We start from the raw sequence: 23,789 nt of genomic DNA on the forward strand, positions 1-23,789 counted from the left end.
AAAACGATTAAAAACACATCACTGAGCACTCGCTGACATGTTCCTCCATCAGGATGAACATGAGCCCTGTAGTTTATTTTGTGTTGCATCCTGCTGCTGAAAATACAAACTTGAGCACTAACTGTGTATTAATCAGCGGCTGAAAATAGTCAACAAATGCATTATTTACTCCTGTTTACAAAATTGTTCCATTTTTTTAGAAAATGAAAGATTATGTTTGTGACCTTTTTTTTTAATTTTTATTTTTTTAAAGATTTCAATGCCACCGTACTGAGAGACAGACAAACACATTGTTGGTTTTCTCTTCATGGGATTTGTTGGTTATAAGAAAAACATGGAATCTCATTAGCTCATTACACTTAATATTATCTGTTCTGTAATTTATTAAAGATTGTCGCTTCTTGAGTACTTCAGGCTACTCTGTGTATACAAGACCTATCTCATGGTTTTATCTGTGTGTTTGTCCTGTAATTCAAATGGAGGGTCGAAGGGTCGAGGATGTCGATATTTTACAAATTTTAAAGCTCTCTTAGGCAAATTTTGTGATTTGGGGCTCTATAAATAAAAAAAAATATTTGACTTGTTTCAATGTGAAAAGTGGATGTGAAAAGTGGATGTGTGATGTCATTAGATAATTTAGATTTCTATATGATTCAATATTCTCTTGCCAAAGAGATCAGTTTTCTAAATGATAATTAAGGTTAAAGTCTTCCTCTTTACATTGTCACATGAACTCTGCTGACAGGAACGGTAAAGAAAGCTTCGTACGGGTGTCTCCGCATTAAGCAAGCAAGAGAGAGAGAGAGAGAGAGAGAGAGAGAGAGAGAGAGAATTAAAGGGAGGGAGTGAGGAAGAGAGAAAGTGAGAGAGGGCATCTGATAATTACCTGAGATTATTGCTCTAATATCGCTGCGCTTGTGACGCGTCCCCAGATTTACGAGTGTGGGAAAATAAACAAGTGAAATGTGGGTGCTGGAGCAGAAAGAATAAGCCATTAGCACTGGGTTGATTACAGTGAGCAGGACTTGAAGAAGAAGGAGAGTGAGTGCTCGGCGCAGATATGGTGAGCGAGGGTGAGAGGGAGGAAAAGAGGGAAAGAAAGAGAGAGAGAGAGACAGGGAGAGAGAGAGAGAGAGAGGGAGACAAACGCCTTTGAGCGAGAGTAGATCTGCAGTGTTTAAACTCACCCAAGTCTCTAATTGAAGTATGCCCCTGGGGCTGTCAATGCTGCTCCACAGTGTGAAATCCAGTGTACAGATCTATTAATGTAGCTGCTTTGTCTAAATGACTGGGGAAAAGCTCTGATCCAAGGACCAGATTTTCTAGTCAAATTGATTTTCAAGCTGCACACCTGCCACAGAATTACCATCAATGTTTTTAATTATTTGTGAATGAACAAATGGAAGCTAACTGGAGCCGCTTCCAAAGATGAAACGACTGGTTGACCTCTGCAGTGTAAATGATAATCTTCACTATTTGTGGCACGTGCAAATTGTCAGCAAATGAAACGATTGAGTTAATAGAAGTCTATAGAGTCCAAATAGAGCAGGGACAGTGAATTAGAATTCCCTAGGCTCACTCCGTATTTCCTTCTCAAGGAATCCCCCCCCCTGTTATAGGCTAATGAATAAAAGTCACAATATCAGAATAAATCTTTGCGGCAAATTCTCCCCTCTGGCGACATTATTAATAGATTCAGGAGAAGAATAGAGAGGAGGATTAATCTTTAAGATGATGGATGGACTCTGCTCGCCTTCCCATGCTCCTACGCTAAGGTCATTTTGATAAGAGGGTATATTTTGGGGTCCTCTGTACAAAAGGTCATCATATCTACTTCCAGGTCCCTCTCAGAGTTCCGCTCTGGCTGCCAGGAGTGGAACTGCTGTCCCGATTGCGTAGGACCTCTGACCTCTAACTACCTGCTTACTATTACTCTGAACTCTCTCTTTCCTCAACTCTCTCTCTCTCTCTCTCTCTCTCTGCCGTGCGGGCTGGTGTTGCTGTTCAGAGATGAGAGTGATGGCTCGCTGTGGTCCAGTGTAGCGCCGTGTACTGACAGTGGGTATAATAGGGGGGTCACTGTGGGATAATGGGCAGGTTAGAACAGCCACTGACTGTTAGGAAGAGCAGGGTCAGAGGGCTTATCCTTCCCAGCCAATCGTGCTGTGCTCTGCCAGGAACCGCTTCGGTATAAACAGAACAATACAGAAGATTCCAAGAAGAGAGAAATCTGTCCTGATTTTATACGCAATCTTTACCTAATAGGAAAAATACATTTAGCAGGTTTTACAGTGTACATATGAACATTAAGGCATGGCATTATGAAGCTTTGAACTAAAGCAATACCTGTTTATGTTTTGCTGACTTTCCATCATTAAATTAGTTTCTTGCTGCGTTTATGCAACACGCAGTTTGCATGATGGGACTTTAGCTGCACCTCCACCGCAGGCCTAATCTGAGCAGAATGTGTTGTTTTCTCTGCCTCTATTCGAGCTGTGAGGTGAAACCCCTCCAGCAGGCTCATTAGGGGAGTTTAGAGTGGCGGAGAGGGGATAAACATTTACCTTATGATTGTGTTTTACAATAAGCCTGATGTTGGTTGCCTTTATAGGGTTCAAAGGGGGCTGTTTTTACAGGCTCTGATGAAGCCACAGTAAAACCAGGAAGGGGATTAAGCAGCAGATGGGTGCTGGGAAAGATGGAGGGAGCAGAGAGGGAGAAAAAGTGGAGAGTGAAGCGTTGTAACAAAGATATGCAGCAGAAAGAGACAAGCTAGTTAGATTTGGAGGGCCAAATGCTTTACTGACTTACACTGACAAATTTCATTTTGTGGATTTTAATAAATTTTGCACCCTCGTATCCTTCAAGTAGCTCTACTGTGTGTAAGTCTTTCATCTTTCTGTAGCTCTTGGCCTCTGCCCTACACTTTAACTATATGCTTTTTTCCCACAGCCCCTTACCTATCCATCTCCTATTCCACTCACAGTACCGGCAGGTTAAGTTGCTGGTTAACAACCAAAGTGTTGCTTTCATGCCAGAGATTTATTTTTCCTGATTGCCTTTAAAATTCTGCTTATCTTTGACTCCAATGTCTCCCTTGGTGAGCTGTAATGGACTCCCCTGAGATACAGCCCACTGTGGTGGGCCAACCAAGGCCCTTGGCCCCTGAGTAGAATACAATGTGTGCATACACACACACACACACACACACACACACACACACACACACACACACACACCACAGACGTGCGGCATGGTCTTATTTGGTAATTTCTCTCTTTTTTTTATCCAAAATGCTTATTTCCCCCACTGCCCCTTTTCTACAACACATGCTAATGAGATGCTTTGTAAGGGCGTTAATTAGCGAGCTAGTCACTGATTGCTGTGCTTGTTTTTGTTGTGTGTGTGTGTGTGTGTGTGTGTGTGTGTGTGTGTGTGTGTGTGTGTGTGGCAGAGGGGTATTAATATGGCTGTGTGCCGCTGAGGAGAGTTCTGTCAGGGTCTGCTCTGGAACCAATTAGGCTAAAGCTCAGTGTCCACTGAGGCTGCTGGGAGAAAAAAAGCCTCCTGCTTGCAATGTCAAACAGCAGCATTAACACAGGCCAGAGAGGCAGAGCAAGACAGGCGGACTGAGAGCCGATAAGCAGCGGTCACTCATACAGGCAGACAGAGAGTCTGACAGACAGACAGTTCCTCTGCTGGATATGAAAATCAGACAAAGAATACAGTCATGCTTTCTGCCACAAACCTCGGCCTTCACAGTTTTTCTTTTATCATTCAAGCCTTTAGATCTATAGAAATATCTATGTTTCTATAGATAATCTACCAATGTACCGTAGATACTCTTTCGCTGGCTGTCATGCTGTAGGATAAGGTAACAACAGAATCAATGAGACACAATGTTCCTTTCCAAGCATCTGCATCTATTTCAGGTGATGCAGAAGTGGAAGAAGTCTTGAAAGACAACCAGAAAGAAGGCAGTCTCACCTTGTAAGATGTCAATACATAAACTTGTATTCCCACACTTTCCTGATAAACAATCTTTCACACTGGCTTTTCCCAGCTCATATGTTTATGTGTCATGGCCTGCATGTTGCAGTATGAGGCGGCAAAGTTCTGGATGAGTCCCACAATTCTTCTAGAAAACTACTTTCTTGCATGACTGTGTTCATTAGGACACGTGCATGGATTCAAACCCCTTCTTGTGTCACCTTCACTGTACTTTTAATATGAATCACACTTGTTTGGAGAGGAAAAAATAGTTAATGTGTGTGTGTGTGTGGATGCTTGGGCGCCCGCATTTGTCCGTTTGCCCGGTGCATAACCTCTTGTCAGTCTGACAGGGCCTGTGCCCCCGCTGGCCACCGTGCCATGCCACGCTCCTCCCGCTGAGGCCAACAGGAAGTGACACATATGAAATGCTGACCTGGTTGGTCGCAGCCCCCTCCAGGGCCTCAGGATGCTGCTCTTTTAGTCACTCTTCCCCTCTCCTCACTCGCTCCCTGGCTTTTTTTTTTTTTTTCCATCTTACACAAAAGCCTCAAAAGACATGCGTCCCCTTCTGTTCACCCTTTTTACTTCATACCACTTTTTCCCCCCTCTTCTTTTCTTTCCCAAAATGATTAAGGAAATTGCAGCCCATTTCCCAGGTCAGTGAGCAGGTAACACTCTTCTCTGCTGCCAGAGAGCCCAATTGATCATCATTTTTTTTAGGTCTTACATCTTGCAGGATTTCAAACTTTAACTTATTTTTCATTCTTTTCCTGATGTGATTTCAAAGCTGCTGTAAATGTTTCAGCATCACGTAGACACACTTTAGCTGATTTTTTTTGCATTTTTGACCTAAAAAGGAGGCAGCAACTAATACCATAACAAAAACATACCTACCTGTTTATGGTAATTTAGGATTACTCACATGGTGCACTTTCTATTATCTCTAAGGTGCTGGAAAGTATCCTGCTAACAAGGTTGGAATCATTTGTTCTCACCACTGATAATCAGTTTGGCTTTAAAAGAAAACATGGGCACTGATATGCGTAGTTATGCTTTAAAGGAAATAGTTGCTAAATATGGAAGCCAAAATTCCACTGTATTTATATTTAATTGATACATCCAAGGCTTTTGACAGAATTAATCATGAAGAATTATTTCTGAAATTGCTTGCTGGAGGTGGTCCAAAGTATATATGTAGAATACTAGTCTTCTGGTTTGCCCATCAGACAATGTTGGTTAAGTGGGGCGATGTTGTATCTGCCCTGTTTCATGTAAATAATGGTGTTCGCCAAGGTGGAGTTTTGTCTCCTATTTTGTTCAGGGTATATTTGGATGTCCTATCAAAACAACTGAATGGGTGTAACACAGACTGTCTTGTCATCTTATGTACACTGATGACCTGGTAATATGCAGTTCATGTAGTGCTGGGCTGCAGCAATTACTGAAGGTGTGCTCACAGTACGGCAACGATTATGACATTAAATTTAATGCCAAAAAGAGTAATGTCATGATAGTCAGAAGTAGAGAGGATAAGAAATTTTTCCTGTGTTTCACTTGTGCGATATTCCTCTCATGACATCCATGGATATAAAACCCCTCGGTCATTTCTCACTGATGATTTGAATGATGACAGAGATTTATCAACAGTGTTGTAAACAATATGCTCAGGCCAATATGTTTCTTTGTAGGTTTTGTATGTGTTCTGTCAATGCAAGCTGTTCATTATTTAGAGCTTTCTGCACACCTCTGTATAACAGCTCATCTTTGGTGTTGCTGCAGGAAAAGTAGTATGTGGAGGCTCATAGTGGCATACAATGATGCTATGAGGTTGCTGCTTCAGGTTCCCAGATGACATAGTGTCAGTCAACTGTTTGTGTTCTCTGGTGTTCCTACATGTGAGGCACTTCTAAAACATCTGATGTACATTTTTTATGTGTCACTTTGATGAGTCAGAGAACAGCTTTAACCAGCCCTAAGAAGAGCTGCTCTCAGAAAACACTAGTGAGATAGCTTACATATGAACTGGTTGTGGTGAATTGAATGTTGTGGTTTTATCATGTATGTCTTATAGTCCTTTTTCTTTTTTAAAATTTTTTATAAAATATATATGCTATGGGCCCTCTTGTGAGTCTGAAATAAAGTTTGAATTGAATTTCATTAAAAAGCATAGGCAAAAGTGTTTTTTTTTTTGGTTGTTTTTTTTTTGCATGTGCTTTTGCTGACTTGTCACTATTAAAGCTCAGATAAATCCAGTGGAGATTGTTGTTTGCGGTGTCGAAGCTTGTGCTTAAGCAGCTCCAGAGCCCCTTTTCACATTGTCCCCAGACTATACCAACATTATACCTGCACTTCTACCCCTCCCTGCTCTCCCAATCCTCTCCTCCAATCTCAGGTACATCCACTGAATCATTGAGGGAGTGGCGGCTCTCACTTATTACCAGGATGAGGCATTGTGCAAATCGATCTGTTTCCTTTCTGCGTATTAGTAGCATGCGTCCACCTCTCCTGGGAGACCTTCTCATATCTCTTTATTTACTGATTTGTTTGTTTCCTGCCTGTATTCTGTCTGTAAATTGGGAATAAAAAGGTCCCACATCTCCAACTACGGTCTGCATTGGTGTGCCACTGAAAAGAGCAGACAGGATGGATGAAATGAGGGTGGAATTGCGATATGTAAATTTGATGAGGAAACCCCTTTCTCCTCAAATGTATCCGCTTCGGATTCCTCCACCAAGCGACCACACAAGTGCCAGAACAACAATAGGATTTACTATAATATACCACCGAGGATTTCTTTACATTACACACGTTACGGTTACAATGCAGCTCATGGGAATACTAAAGGAGGCTTTGTGTAGCAAAGACTGTTAGTATAAAAGTGTTAGAGTTGAATACTTTGAGGTTTTACAGTAGTAAGCATTTTGTGCGTGTATGTATGATTGTGCGTCAATGTAAAACACTATAGTACGGTATGTATGCACACGTACATGCATGCACATTGTGCACTGCACACACCCATCCACATGGTGTGTATTTAAATGCTTGATTATGCATTTTGCATAGCTTTGGGACATGCATCACTCTTCCCAGACTGCTAATAAAGTGACCAGGGAGATGGGGGAACCTAAATGAATCCTAAAGTGCCAGGCTTGCATTCCTCACTCCCTCACTCTCCCTCACTGCTCTGCTTAGTTATTCCAGCCCATCGTGAAAAGCTGTGCGCCGCTCGGCTCTCCTCCTCCTTATGTCTGTCTGCTATAGCCAGGTGCTCTGTCTCCTGAAGAGGTGTGGCCTGCTCCTAATTGCCTGGACCACAGTGAACTATGGGCAAATGCTCTGTGTGAAGGAGCACCGCGGAGGAATAATTTTGAATAAATCACATAGTTAGCCGGGTGGTATTTTCTGCTAAATAAGCACTTCAGCAGCCGTCTCACATGGAGGTGTGAGCGTTAGAATGACGGGTCACTTGCCATAGGTCATGTTGGGGAGGATTTAAATGATTTAAATGATGTCACTGCCACTGAAGGGGACAGGTTGAGGAAGGATGTGTAAGGCAGCACCTCTTTGTTGTTTGAACCTGACAGACTCTCATCCTTCACTCTTTCGCTCTCCCCTCTGAAGGAGGGCTCATAGCCCTGGGACGAGGGCTTCTTATGATGAGAGAGGTGAGAGGTTGCTTGGATCTCTTTCACTCTTCCTCTCTCTCTCTTTCTCTCCCTGCCCAGCAGAGAATGTTTTTTATTGAAGTCTCAGAAGTGCTGACCACAGAGAGACAAGTCCAGCACATACTGTAATGTTTTAATTCAGGAGATGAGCCAGTTGTAATAAGCTGCAGCCAAATAGACGCAGGCTTAGTTGATGTCTGCCAAACAGGCAAATATAGTAATGTTCAATGCAGAAACCATCTGGCAACTGGCTATAACATGCACCCGCTATTACCCCAAGCTCTTTTAGCATCTTTAGCACAGTTTGAAATTAGCACAGACTCTCAGATCCCATGATAAAGTTCATAGGAGACGCAATAGGCTAATTAGATGTAATTCTGTGTTTGATGTCTCTGTGTGATTTAAATGGTCTGATGTTGTCTCTCGTCATCTTCCATAACCCACTAAGACTATAGTCAGACATGAGACAGGAACTTAATGAGTTTGTGCGTGTGTATGCATGTGTTTGGTGCTCTACATGTCCAGGCCTGACTGCATTTCACATGTGAGCGAGTAGAAGAAGACCATGTGTGCACGTAGCCTGTTGTCAGTTTGCGTTTGCTATGAAGGACAGAGGGATTGTCCTCTAGTGAACAGACAAGTGCATCACAGCAAGTCAACAGCTGCCATGTCCCACCGTTCTGACACTTATAAGTCACAAATTTCAATGTCAGCCTGGTGGAGAATAACTGAGACAAAAAGCTAAAATCAAATTTCTTTGAGTGTGGGAGAATGATTTTTTATTTTAACAAACAACAAGCAATGAGAATAGTCTTATTTAAACAAAGATGTGACTGGTTATCTTTCAATAAATGTTTCAGCAATGCTTTGCTCATTTATGTATTTAGCTGGTAAATATGTAGCTTTTTATTTTAAACTAAAAATCAAGACATAGCATTTTGGTGCAGAACTCTGCAAATCATCTTTCTTGACTCTGTAAAACAGCTTTTGCTGATATGGCTGTGTCTCTGAAGCTCGTCTTGTGTTTATAGGATATCCTCTGCAGTCAGGTCTCATGGTATTGATATCAGTGAACCGCTCCAGGCATCCAAACAATCCTGCCTCAGGCACAGCTATCATTATTTTCTGGGAAATTGTGTGCGTGTGTGTGTATATATGTGTATGTGTGTGTGTGTGTGTGTGTGTATGTAAGTATGTATATGTGTGTTTGTATGTGCTTTGACACAGAGTTAACACTGGTTTACAGCTTAATCAGTCTGTGTAACTGAATGCATATTTATCAGAGAGAAAATTCATGCTCAAAGAATCAGACTTCAGCCCATACATCATTATCAAACACACACATGTACACCCTTGGACACACACATACACATACACACACACGCAGATCCACATTTCATTAGAGAGGCAGATTCAGGCAGCAGTAGATTAAAAACAACGTGTGTTTTTACAGGCTCATAAATCAAGCATGGGACGAAGGGGATTCATTTAGAGAACAGCGGAGTTGTGGCGTAGTTGCCCTCACGTGACTAATACTTAACTGCGATACTTTGATACACTGCCTTTTTATTAGTTTCATTCTCTCCTGCCCCATATCAATGATTATCTCTCAGCTCACATTTGACTTGCAGAGTAGGCGAGATGTTGTGTTCATTTTGGTTGACCATTTCGATGATGAAACGGCCTCCCCATCTAACCAGTGATTAAGCCTACACATTGGCAAATGTTTAGGCCTACAGAACAGTATTAGTGGTGTAATGCATCCTAATCTTACGCTGCTGTGTTACACTGGATTGATCTTGTGTCTCTGTTGTGAATAAACCACTGTGTTACTCTATTTTCACCATGCTGGGTTTAGATGGTAAAGCCACCTCATATTCTCTTTTCTTTTCATCCATTGAGCTGGCTCGCCTGTGGGAATAGTGGATGGAGAGCAGGGCTTTTAATCTGTTATTGCTATTCGGGCTGCACATACTTTCAAAATGGTACCAGTGTTTTAATGGTGTGTGAAGCACTCCTATAAAATGTTTTGTTCATCAGTGATGTTATGTTGTAAATGCAACATCACATGCGCACACCCACACATACGCTCCCTCTTCACCTGTGATACAGCTGTTTTCTGGCGGCCCAATTTCAGAGGTCCTCTTAGGTTTACCTGTATATGTGTGTCGATATGTGTGTTTGTGGGTGTGTAATCCCCAGTTTCAGCTGTGTGTCATTGCCGGTCTCAGGCTGGAGAGCAGGTGTAATTTCCCCTGCACTAAAACCCCACAACAAGTGGCACCAGGGGAGAGAGGAGCATATTACAGGTTCAAGCGGCTCTGCTCCCCTGGACCACAGAGAGCTACAGGCTTTCCTGACCTGTGACCAGGCTCAGCCCTTGTGTGTGTGTGTGTGTGTGTGTGTGTGTGTGTGTGTGTGTGTGTTTATGTTGAGGGAGGCTCAGAGGTGTCGGAGCTGCCTCACTGTGTTTCTTTCATAGTGTAAAACCTTTATTAGGGTCCGAACCTGTTTGGGGGGCCGCAGGGCAATATTATTTCACATGTTCCAGGTGAGAAATGAGCAGCATGTGTAGGTGTGTATTTACTTTACAACTTTTAGATAACCAGCACCATATAGAGGCAGGGTAGAAGGTGCACAGGTTGGGTAAATATATCAAATAACTCTAATAAAATCTGCTGTAAACCAGTGAACACAGTTTGACCTTTAACCTCTAAAGTAAACCAGTGAACACAGTTTGACCTTTAACCTCCAGCTCCCTCTGTCACAGCACTATATGTAGACCACTGGGGTTCAGCTGATTAATTCTGCTGTGAGCTGGAGGCCGTGAGGAGGAAATATATTGTCTCAAACTTTGGTGAGCTTTTTTGGTACAATAGTGGTGCAAGAAAGGATTAGATTATTTTTAGCAGACAGATAACTTTTAAGCACTATTTAGTGCATTTTAGTGTATTGTAAAATACAGTGGTGTATGGTTTTTTAGCCTTCCCAAAAAAAAAAAAAAAAAAAATACACCAGCAAAAGTGTAAAGAATGGATTTGATGTGTTCATCTGCTCTGAAGAAAGCTGCAAACATTACCATGTCTGGCTAACTAGCTTACCGCCTGCAGCTGTAACTGAGTATTACTTTCTAGACCATGGAGCATTTCATATTACATAATTTCTGTGGTTGCATTAAAAAAACCCAAATGATAGCACGTTCACTATGTAGTGTTTTCCTTTTGTGTTGAAGCAAAACAGGTAGCCCCAGGCCTGAAAAGTGAAGCGTGCTCTCCAATGACCAGCAGGGGGCGACTCCACTGGCTGCAAATGTGTGGAAGTCTATGAGAAAATGACCCTACTTCTCACTTACTTATTATCTCAGTAAACAGTTTCCTAATGAGTTTATGGTCTCAACTGCTAGTTTGAAGTCTTTTTCAATACAGCATGATGTTCGTTTTGTAAACTCTGGTCTTTAGAGTAAAATAGATGATAAAGCAGGGTATCCTTTGGGGCATGGCTACACTGTGATTGACAAGTAGCTACCATGGCAACAACGCTGGTTAGGTAGTGTACCTACCCTACCCTACCCTACCCTTACCCTAAACTCTGATATGATAGCATAACATTAGCGGCTCTTTATTGGATTTGGGGAAGTTCACATTCCAGCAGCTCTAGCCAAATCTGTTATCTGTGATACCATTACGTTTGCTAAAAACATTTGATGTTAAAAGTTGAACATGCCGTTTGAAAATACGAACAATAAAGAATAAATCCAACCTTTTTCCTGATCATACTTACAACACTAGAACTAACTAGCTCTACACTGCAATACAAGAACAATAATGCTTCTTTATGTATTTGTCTTCTGCATGGGTCATCAACTGGTAAGGATGGTGACTTTTTGCCTTGGAGATGCAGCTTTTAGGACAATGTACTGTATGTAGCCATCAAATGCATTTATGACCCTTTTTACAGATTTCTTTTAAAGCAAGTCCATTTGGTAATATTAAAAGGTTAGCTGGAGACAGTGTTTTCAACCAACTCATGGAGCTAATGTCAGCATAATTAGCTAGCTACATCTAATAAAACCTACAAGCAAATTACAGCTAACTGTGGCCATTTCAGCCGACAACATCAGCAGTTGCCAGCTAGAAATGACAATGTCTACCTTTGTCAGAAATCAGGGACCAGTTGTTTCAAAAATTACTAAGAATTTCGTCTGTTAAATCTGACATTGTTAAGATTGTTAACTGCATGTCTCTTCTTGTACAACACATGTAAGAGCCGAAAGCTTGACAGGCAAAGCCACAGTAACTATGGTCATGTAATGGTCAGTTCAATCAGAAGAAAAGACTATTGGGACTTTCAGAGAACATTTGCAGAAGCACACAATTCCAGTGCAAAATGTCTGGAAAAAATATTACATCTAATTCAACTGTACTTGATCATCCAGTGAGCTTCTTCTCCCTCCTTATTTATGGCGATGTTCTGTAATACACAGAGAGCTGTCACCGGACAGAGTAATTTGACAGACCTTTGTCATCCCTACAGGTCTGTGTGTGGCAGTGAACGGTGAACAGAGTTAATTGGTGCCTCTCATCTCTCCTCTGAAGGGCACTGCTGCCTATTAATACAGTGTCATGATAAATTAGCCCAAATAAAACCCTACACACAGCGATGAATGATGAGCTTATGTCTGTATGAGTGTATGTGGGTACAATGTGCACTTGGATACTTCCTTCAGTGAGTCTGCCTCATTAATTTTTGGTAACCAAATTTCCATTAGGTTTGAATGAATGACCAAGAGGAGCCAACTAGGGCAAAGAAGGGGACTGGACTGATGGGCAGAGGAGAGAAAAAATCATGAGAGATGAAGGGAAGAGTGCAGAGGATGGGTGAGAGGAGAGGTGGAAGGAGAGAGGAGTGAGGTGGGGAGGAGGTGGGGGGCACGGATACTCATCCATTACATCCCACAGCAGCCCAGGGGTCGGCTTCAGCAAGACTGATTCAGAGCGATCAGGTTTGGACTCCATCTCCCATAAATCCTGGCATGTGACGCTGATGGATGTGGGCCATAAAGCCTCCCCGCTCTGACATGTGGAGAGCAACATGGAGAACCATGGGAAAATGTGAGTGCTCCAGGTTAATGTCAACGAGGCCTGGGAGTGAAGAGGGGATGATAGAGAGAAGGGAAGATGGGGACAGCGAGAGATCAGAGGTGCAGAGAGGAGGATTGAGAAAGAGTGAGAGGGCCGAGAGCAGAATGTGAAAAAGCACAGAGATTGTGGGAACACTGTAACAGAATTTACTGTGACACCGCAATGATTCAGCTGTCATCATACTAGTTTAAACTCATGTTGCTTGGAGTACAGTGAGTGGTCCCAGCCCATTTGTAAAAGATGAAGATCTAAACATCTTTCCTGACACTCATTTTTGTGATTTATTTCCTCACATTTCCATAGGTTGGTAATAAGCTGCATGGCTATAGCACAACGTTTAGCAAGAATGTAATTAATTCTGTGTGTTTTCTCATTTATTCTGTTATTGTATGTCTACATGGTGTTTGATGCATGACCAAGATGAATATAGCTCATTAAAAAAGCCTTGTGATTATAATAGGGCCAAATACAGGAACTGCAGACCAGGCTAGACAGGAAATGGAGACATGTATACTTCCTCATTAACAGAGCCCCATTTGGACCATAAAGCACCATCCCAATGCGCACAAGGAAAATGCCCTGATTAGAGGGGTGGAGGGGCATTTCTGCCCTAATGAAGGCTTCCCAAACAGTCATTTATGATATTGGTATGGGTGGTATGGTGACTAGGCCTATGGGATGAGCTGGCTCACACAGATATGGAAGTGAGATAGCAGATGCAGTATATTTGTATGGATGGGAGGGATGAGAGGGCCGGGGGAATGCATATCCACAACTCATTTGCACGAGTCAGTTTTACTAGGTTGCGGCTAATGGAGATGAGCTTGTGTTAAGAGCCAGTGGAGACGCTAATTTTACATAAAACCAAAAGAGGTCTGAGAGCCATGGCTGTGTGTGTGTGTGTGGGGGGGTGGGGTCAGGTTGTGCTCACTTTACGCTATTCTGTCGGTTCACCAAGTGAATTCTCAAATGGTGACCATCCTTTCCCATAAAAGCTTTCTGTGTCCAACTGAAAAGAAATAATCGAGAATGACGTCACTTATCATTATGATGTTTGCTCGTTTAATTTACATTTAAATTAATTGATATCTGATAAAAAAAAAAACAAAACATAGGATACAGTGTACCACTGTATTTGGTGTAATCTTGCACAGAGAATTCAGTCCAGATTTACTGAGATTGTGTTTTGAGGGCAATCTGCACATTTTTTGTGACTCAGTCTCTAAGAGTGCAAACTTTTATTCCAGTTTTTCTTGCCTCCTTTCAAAGGATTTTATGGGCATTACAGTGATTTTTTTAAGGAGTGTTGGAAAGTGTTAATTGTTATTTCACAGCCTTGTGTAGAAATAGCTATTATGCGGGCCAGATAATGGGATTTACATATGATTTATGAGGCTTTATTTTTTGAACAGTGGTATTATTGTGCGTGCGCTCCATTCATTAGGGTGGTTTGTAAATAGCATGGCACTCTGACTTGGCGGTGTTGATGGTACACTTTCCTATATAAACTTTTAGTAAATGCAATCCTTAACATTTTAGTTATAATGGCAGCCACTGAATATTTCTTTTGATTAAGACATAGGCACATAATGTGAAAACATACATGTAAATATACAATATCAGGCCTACTTACAAATCTTAGACTAAACTAATCCCCTGTCCACCGCTGTCTCCTCCTCTCTCAGTTTCTTAATTTCTCCACTTTTTCTTGTCCCACCCTCCAACACCCCTCCATCGTCGCCACAGGAGCTACCTGAGGCCCTTGTGTCCACCTCATTTATCACCTGGGTTTGATTCCTCTGCTTCGAGAGCGAGAGAGAGGAAAAAAAAGAGTTGAGAAGGAAGAGTAAAGAGTCATAACAAACCCTCCTCTGTTCTCTTTCGTTCTTTTCTACCTCCCTTCCTTCAGTGTGTGAGGGAGAGATGAATGCAGCCAGTGGAATTAATTGCACCCCGTTACTGAAGATCAGCAAGTTTGCACCGTTGGCGTGCTGATCTGCCATATGGCTGCCCACTAGGTGAACACTTTGATTAATGTTGCCCACTCCCCAGTTTTTTTCCCCACTAATATTTGATTCTGATAACTGAAACTCAGCTTCTGAGTTCCTGAGTCTCTCCATCTTCAGTCCTCACTCTCCTCATGTTTCCCTTTTTTGTTTTAGTCTTTTCCTCTGCTCACCTGAGCCATCTGTGTTTGCAGGTGAAGTTTGGACTCCAATCTTTCCTTCTTTTTCTGTGTTTTTTTTTTTTTTTTTGCAAGCTTTGCTTACAAAGTCTTTGTGCGATGTGGCATTGATGCAGGCGCTGTGGAGTTTAGAGTATCAGAGAGATTAGAGGGAGAAAGAAAGGCCAGAGTGTGTTTGTGTAAGAGAGAGGTTTGGAGCTATGGGTACGTGTCCTTCGCAGTTGATTAGGCCCCTGGTGTGTCGAGTGTTTCTCTATTAGCCTCCTCAGCCTCTCGTCTTCTACTGTGTACAGTGACTACTCTCTACCCCAGAGGTCCAGGATACACACACACTCACACACAAACAGGAGCAAACACACACACACATGCCATGCACACAGTCAGATAGGATGCTGTGCTGGGGTCCAAGCAGTAACAAGGAGGTGAACAGATGCTGGAGTCACAATATCAATAGGGCTGAGTGTAGGTAATAATACCTTAGCAGGGTTCAGTCATGAGACACCGCTAACTAGAGAGGCAACTCTCAAGTGGAGCATTCACTATCTGCAAATCACACCATGTAGCTGTGTGCGCGTGTGTGTATGTTTGTGTTTGTAGGTGCACATACTCCCATTACATGTTAGAGAGAGCTTGTTTTTGCTGCAGGGGAGCAGTGAGATGGTGTCAGTGCTATCATCAACTCTGAGATAAAATGTTCTCACCTAAGGTCACAAGTTCAAGTTTGTTTTCTTTTTTTCTCCTGCTATAATGAACACTATGCAGACATCTATGCTGGAACATCTATTACAATCACTCGGGTGCTTTGTTTTCCCTCTGTTTTATGGTCCGTTCCTGCTGCTCGTCTATTTTGGTCTTCCTCAGTCTTGTTAAGTGCTGCCATTCTCCTGTGTTTGGATGTGGCCCAGAGGGCCCTTAGCTAGACCAGGGGCTGGGAATGAGCTGCAAGCCCCAGCCAGGGGGTGCCCACAGTAGGCTGCCAGTCCCACTAAATCTCCCTGATTACCCGGGGTGGCTGTGGTGTGATGGGGGTGTTACCAAGGTGGTGGGCTCTCCAAAGAGGCTGATTGAGATGCAAATGGAGGCCATAACTCAGAGGTAATGCAGACCTGAGCACCCTTTGCCTCGTCCGTTCCTGCTCACCACACTCTCTCATCGCTCCCCATTACTCCAGCATAGGAGGAGGGACCGTTATTGTCTCGGGATAAAGTTAGATATTTATCATAGGGTAAGATAGAAAGAGAGAAATAGTTTGTTAAGGTGGGAGCCGAGGAGAATAAGAAAGTATGAGTGTAAACTGAGTGTTGTTTTGATTAAGATAAACAGTAATACCAGATACTACCAGATAAAACCGTGGCTGACCACATTCACAAACATACACCTGAAGTTACCAAACTCTGCTTCTGCTTCTTAGAAAGAACAGATGGACACAATAAAGTGAGAGGTGCTCGCCTTGCCAGTAGAAAGGTGGAATGAACAGGGGAAGAGGAGGGGGAGGAGTAATTGCAAAGTCCTTTGCTGAATTGTTCTGTGGATGCAAATTTAAATCCCTCCTATTATTTTAATAATCTGCCTTTTACTGCTTGTGCTCGGATCATTTGTTTGCAAACCAGGTTATTTGGAGAGGGAGGCTCGGGGGTAATTTCATGCTTTGGAGCATTTATATCTATAACTTAATGAGGAGAGGGCCTGTTGTTTCCTGGTAATACACTACTAGAGGGGAGCAAACTTTTTATTCTCCGTTTAGGGTACTGTTAGAGGGCAATAATGTGGGATTACTCTGATGGAATTAAGGAGCAAACTGAGGAGAGACCTAATGCAGCTTTGGGTGATAGACCAAACTTTAATACTGATGTTTCATTCAGGGTTTTTTAGGTTCATGGGGTGTAGCATAAGATATTGGCTTTCCCATTCGCCCATTACAATAAGCTTACAAAGATTTCTTCAAAGATCTCTTCAGATTAGAGCATCTTCCATCCACAGCTGCTGTCTAATTGGGATCAGTCTGTTTTTACCACTATGTACATTTTCTTTTCTTTCTCAATTAGCCAAACTCTGTTAAATGTTTATGCAACAGACAAACTGTAGTCTGCATATCAGTTCATGAAATTCAGGTCTGTCTCCTCCTCATTATGTCACTTAGTCCCTGCCAGGGCAGAGAATCAGCCTAGTGGCCCGGCCCAACTCGATTTAACACAACCTTATTACATTTAGCTGAGAGACAAAAGGAAGACCCACCGTCTACAGTGAGCAGCACACGGTCTTGTGAGATGATCGGGATTCTTAATGTAGTTACTATTCTTCAGTGGAGCCAAAGGCATGGCGGGATGGAGTGATGGAGGATGAAGGTGTGCGTCCACGTCCTGTCGTCCACTGCCGCTCCTCTTCCTCCTCCTCGTCTTTCCTTCTTCCTCGCTGTCATTCCTTCGCTCCTCTGCTCCCTTGTGAAGGACTTGTCTCCCAGAAAATTGAATCAGACTGCATGAATTAAAGCAATAATTCAATTTGTTTACAAGGCATCATTTATTCTCTGTCAGGCCAGCGCTCCGTTGACAATGCGTGGCTCGCTGACCCCCGACCTCAGCTGAGGTCACGTGACGCATTTATTACATTGTTCAACGAGAGTTTTCCAGGCTATTATCAGGCGACAAGGGGCTGAGGATGCATGATGAGAATCCTATTATTCAAATCTGCGTAACGTTGTAACAGAATGCAGAACCACATGACCTTATCAACAGATAGGGTAGATCATGTAAATGGTGTCTGAACAGCTGCTGGTAATGTTTTTGTCTCAATATGAGTATGAATATGAAAATGACCATCATAATAATAATTGTTTCTTTTATTTTTATTTCCTTTGTTTCCATTTTTGAAATATTTTATCCCAGGTTTTATTCATTTGTTCCTCTTGAAACATGAACTCAGTATCATACCAGAGAAAACAAGATACTTTATCCCAGAGAGAAGAGATAAAAGGCACAATCTCTTGTATTTCCAGGCTAAACTATTGTGAAAGTGGAAAATGGTAAGCAGTTTATAATATTGCTAAACAAAAGAGGTTTTAATCAAAGTGCATACCAGACCCTGCGGAGTGTAAAACATTCCCTCATCAAAAGGCCTATTATACACTTACTCACATCAAAGGCCTCCATGTTTCTTAATTGCCAGATTCTTTTCTTATTCAATTATGTTATGCTTATGTTTTTTGTAAAGCTGATACAAAAAAGAGCTTGGGTAACCAAATCAAAGCAGCTTAATTCATCATCTCTGTGTATTCACGACAAGAGTGTACATATGTGTAAATGCGATGCATTCCTGCGAGCGTGCTCGGTACTTTACCAGCCCTCCAGATACCGAGATGATACAAGGCAGGAGGAATTAAACAGTGTAAAACTAGCAGGTTTAGATAAAGCAATCACATTACCGCCACACTTGAAAAGAACACATTATTTTGTACTTGAGAGAGTTGAGCTTTATTGCTGACACCCCCAAACAGAAAGTTGTACATACAGTATAAGTGCACAGGGTCCCTGAGTTTTCCTCTGACTTTATTGTTATCTAACCACAACATAATCAGCATCTAAGTCTGCGTGTCCCGTTCATCCAGACACTAAAGTCCCCATGCAGAATTGCAAAATAAGCTGGGTGTAAATATGTAATTGCCAGTGCTTATTCTGAGATCTGAAATATTAGGGAGCAATATGGATCGCATTAAAATCCTGGTTGTTAGGGGTATCGGTTACACTGAAGACATGCAGGAAAATGTGCACTGTCTGCGAATCTGGCGGAGATAGAGTGGGTGAGATGAGGGGGGAGATAGGATCAGGAGAGGGTGAGGAAATGGAGAGGAAGAGACAGAGAGGAAGAGGAGAGTAAGATGAAAATCTCTTGATGTCTTTCTGAGAACATAGACACATTATTTAAATCTCCATCACTTTTTAATGTAAATCTGATCGGGCTCTGTGCTGCGCTGGACGAAGGAGGGGAGAGAAGAAAAGTAGAGGCAGAGATAGACAGACGCGCGCACACACACACACACACACACACATAGACACAGAAAGAGAGAGAGCAGGTTATAGTATAAAATTGACATTGTTAGAATTGAAAGCTGGATGTTAGCATCCCACTTCACACTTCATCCTTTATAGAACACAAATGCACACAAAACTCTTCCAAAATTATATCAGCTGTCCTTTACCTTAATGAAAAAACACTTACACAGGCTGGTGGTGGAATATGGTGTGTGTGTGTGTGTGTGTATGTGTGTGTTAGTATATATGCGTGCATGTGTCTGTTTGTGTGGAATCTGATATCTGCCTCAGGCCCCATGGCCCTGGTCTGTCTGCATCCGAAAAGCAAACTCTGCAATTATGATGACCGCCCTGTCCTTTTCATTTCCCATCTCTGTCTCCCTCTTGCTCTCTTTCCCTCTCTCAGTCTTTCTTTTTTGTCTCTGTCTCTATCTTTTCCTCACCACCTGTCTGTCTCTCCTCTGAAAGGTGAGCTTGATTACACCTCAAGCTACAATAGAAAGTCTTCTCGTACTTTTTTTCTCTGTGTGCAATGCATGTGACTTACACATAACACGCTTCATATGTTATCTCTCCTTAAAATGGTTTGCTCTTAAAAAACACATTTTAATTTTTGGTAAGAACCTCAGTGTTGGTCAAATTGTTCTCACGTTTGCGGATGAGAGGTTTTGTGTATTTGTAACGCTTTCTGTTGAAATGTTACATCCATCATATAAATCGTTATGTAAAAAATGACAAGATTATACTGCAAAAATTATGTTTTGAATCAATATCAGCAAATTGTTATTCGTTTTTATTTAAGTCATTTGTAATGTAATATTATAATAACGTTTTTGCATGATTTTTCCATTTCACACTGTGCTCTAAAATATTATCACCAATGGATTGAAATTAACTAAGTGTATTTACTTAAGTACCATTAAATACAATTCTAAGGTAGTATTAAGTATTTCCATTTGTTACTACTGAATACTTCTACTGTTATTTACTTTGCTGATTAAGATTTTGAAATACTATAATGAGCATATAAAATGTAATGCAGTGTTATACAGTCAATTAAATTACATAGCAGGATTTAAAATACTTAAAATTAGTTCTGCCTCATCCAGCTTTAACATTAAAATTCTGTGACATTAACGCATCAATATTAATAATCCTTTGATATAAAGTGTAATAATATAATGTTAGCATTCTGCCTGCATAATCAATAATATTTTGATATTTTAGTGCTAACACTCACTAATACATTTACTGAATTTTTTAATGGACTTTTGTTTTTACATTCTGGTGTTGTTACTTCTACTTAATTAAAGGATTTGAATACTTCTTTCACTGCTGGTCATCTGTACTTATTTTCACCTGTCTAGGTCTCTTTCCTTCTTGGTGTTTTTTCTCAGCATGTTCAGTGTTTCTCTGCAGCCTCCACATGGCTCCTTGTCAGCTTTGAGTGAGTGATTAACTGATTGAAGTGCTTACTAATTAATGTGTTTCATTAATTACAGTCATTAATGCCGTGTTTACTCACATGGCCCTGCAGTAGCCTTAGTACATCGCTGAACGGAAATGTCAGCAAGTACTTAACCGAGGCCTGGCCTTTACTCCCCCTGCGCATATGTGTGTGTGCGTGTGTGTGTGTGTGTGTGTGTGTGTGTGTGTGTGTGAGGGGTGCCCCTGATGTCCGTGTTAAGAGTATCAGCACGTATGTGCTTCATTCTCCACGTTTCTCATCTGGAAAATCATCCCATGTCCTTCCTTCACCTTTCCCATATCTGCCCCTGCAATTGCTTGATTTGTAACTTGATTTCAGGAAAGGGAAAACCTGTAGATTATCCAGCTTTCATTAGGGGGGAAAAACCCAGTCCATGTCAGAGAAAGAAGAAATCAATTTAATACAGACTTAACTGGAGGAAATTGCATATTCTGCCTGTATGTGCTGAACAGGCACTTTCTCTTCCTCACCAGAGACCTGCCTCCCTATTAATTGCAGTGTGTGTGCATGTCAGTGAATAAGTGGATGTGTGTATGTGCGCGTGCATTTGTTTGTTTGTGTGTGTTTGCAATGTGCAGAGCGTGTGCGTCCGTCTGTGTGTTCAATGCTTGAATGCATGTTGCCTGGATGTGTATTCAGTCTCTTTGTCTGTGTGTGGAGGTCAGTTCTCAGACCTGTGGTAGGGCGCCCAGCAAGATGTGTCTGTTTCTTTATTTGCTGTGTGCATGTGCGTTCACCGCACGTGGTGTGTGTCCATATTTCTTTGTTGGTGAATGGCGCGTGCATAAGCACAAGTGCATGTGACTTATCCAGGTGGAGAGGAGATTGGTTGGTATTTATGAACAAACGTCATAATTGTGACAGGATGATATATGACCAGCACATTCCACAGCCCCCCCCCCCCCCTTCCTTTTCTCTTTTTCTTTTTTGCTAAAAATATATATCTATGATAAAATACAGTCTTTAAAGCTGATGACCAATTTAGTGTGGCGCGTTGCGGACAAGGTCATAGAGATCTGAGTTCCTCTGTGTTCCTCCCTCCGAGGCCTGTTCTAATCTACAGAGCAAGAAGAGGGGCTCAAAGTCATTTCTCTGATTGCTTTTATAAGGTGCCCTTTTCACATGGTGTCTTCTCTGCTCATTCACTTTCACCGCCATTACAACACCTCACCTCCGCACCTGCTGGGGAAAAATACGGCCATGTAACTTTGCTTTCCCTTTATATTGATATCATGGATCTCATATTCACAGGGAGCGATAGAAACCACATCAAACTATAGAAATATTCCTGAACTGATTTTTCTTTTGGCTCCTGCAGCCTCTTTTTGTCCTCTCCTTTTTACTCTTTTACCATCCTTCTCCGTGCCTGAGGTGTTAACCGGGGTCTGCAGGGTAAGTGTTTTGTATATATGGGGGTACTTTTGATTTCTTAAGTGTTGCCCCTGCATTGGTGATCTATAAAGGTAGCTGAGGTGGTGAGGGGGCAGCACGAGGTGAGGCAAGATGGAAACGGGGGTTAAAGTGTGAGAGGGAAGGCTGAGAAGGATAAGGGGAGAGGGGGATGAGATTGAGCCTAGTGCATTAAGACAGTGTATTATTTGGCGGTTCCACTTGCTTGCGTCCATTAGGGGTGGCTGCTGTGCTATTAAAGGGGTCAGCGAAGTGTGTGTACCTGTGTGTGCGTGTGTGTGTATGGTTACATGTGTGTGTTTTAAGAGTTAGTAGAGTGCTCCAGTGTCTTATTGAACAGGATGGGGGCTCCCCAGCTCTAATACCTCTTCATTTTATTGGATTGGATGGCCCCAGTTATAATTATATTAGAGCTCTTCCCCCTCCATCCCCCCACTCTTACTTCATCTTTCTCCACAGCAGTGACCACATGTCATTCCCCAACACACATGGAACACACCAGGAGAAGCTCTGCAGAGGCCAACTTCCTCAACTTGCACTGGCAAAGGCACACTTTTTTTCCTGTCTTCCCTCTTCCCTTCCTCCTAGTGAAAGTCGTAAAGGTCGTTGTCATGTTACAGACAGCTGTTCTCTTGGGTTGACTACTAGAGGTGGGGGCGGCAGGAGAAGAAGGCTGAGAGATCTGATGCCCATGTTATCATCATGGTGACCTTGCTGCTTTATGTCTGGAACATGCTGCTCTTTTGCGGATGCACAGTACGGAAGATGGACACGCAGTCGCCTCAGTTTCTAGTTGTCAAGCTGTAATGATCATTTTACACGTCTGTTACTTTGGAAGATTCATAATTAGCCTTTTGCATTTAGATGGAGCGATAGGTTGTGTGTAGCTGGGGGCGGTAAGCTCTGTCACCCCGAGCTGAGCTCTGTGGTGTTGCACACTCAGCGATTACTCCAGAGTTAACCAGAGAGGCTTCGCTGCCTCTCACTTTTCCTTCGCCCTTGAAGAGACCAGAAGTTGTCAGGGTCCTCATAAAAACCCTGAACGATTGCGTCCGCGCGTTCCCCCTCTCTTTTTCTACCCTTTTTTTTTCCTCTTCTCCTTCCAAAACCTGGCCATCTGTCTAATTGTTCACCTCCATCGCTTTAATGCTTTTTACATGCTTTTTCCCCCCTCTTTCCAGGCAATAAACTTTATTTTCTTCGCAAGACTTCAATCTGCAGGGGGAGGGTAGGTGGGCAGGCAGGCAGGCAGGCTGCTCACCTTCTCCCTGCTGGATTTGCTCCAGTGGCCCCCCTTCAACCCCCCTCTATCCTCCCTCTGGTCTCCCATTACTCCATCTCTCCTTCCCTTTTCCCCCCGTCTCTAGAGAGGGGGATACGTGTTCGTCAAGCTGACACCTGCTCTCATCTTCTCTGCTGGTCATACACACATGGAGGGCCACCCTGTTGAGGAGGCCTTACATTGACCTGTTAATTATCTCACTGCTGCCTGCTCTGACCTTGTTTGGAAGTAATGCTTCATTTTCTTTTTACTATAAAATTAAAATAACAATTGGAGGCTTTTTACACACATTTATAACATAAAGTTTTCTCACTATATCACACAGATTCCTCTTACACTTGTAAAAAGACCAGATATTACCTCCCCACCCGCCCTTTTCACTTACCTGCTCTGCTAGTGTGCGTTTCTGTGTATGTAAACTGTTTGAAAGAGGCTCGGAGTGTGAATGCTTACTGCACATACAAGTCATTAAATTAGACAGTTGTCTCCTCTCACCTGTGATTACTGCTGTGTGCAGATCATATAAGCAGGTACCCTATAATCATATCTATAATAGCCATAATCAGCCCTTTAATGCTTTGTAATAGCATCCATAT

The 23,789-nt window shown here is 42.3% G+C and overlaps 1 protein-coding gene across 2 annotated transcripts in view; it reads left to right on the top strand.

The window, feature by feature from the left end:
- The window catches only part of wwox (WW domain containing oxidoreductase), a 139,384-nt gene that overhangs the window by 11,386 nt on the left and 104,209 nt on the right, over positions 1-23,789 (top strand). The window lies entirely within an intron of this gene.

This window comes from Thunnus albacares, chromosome 7, assembly GCF_914725855.1.
Source record: "Thunnus albacares chromosome 7, fThuAlb1.1, whole genome shotgun sequence".
In the NCBI taxonomy this organism is placed as follows: Eukaryota; Metazoa; Chordata; class Actinopteri; order Scombriformes; family Scombridae; genus Thunnus; species Thunnus albacares.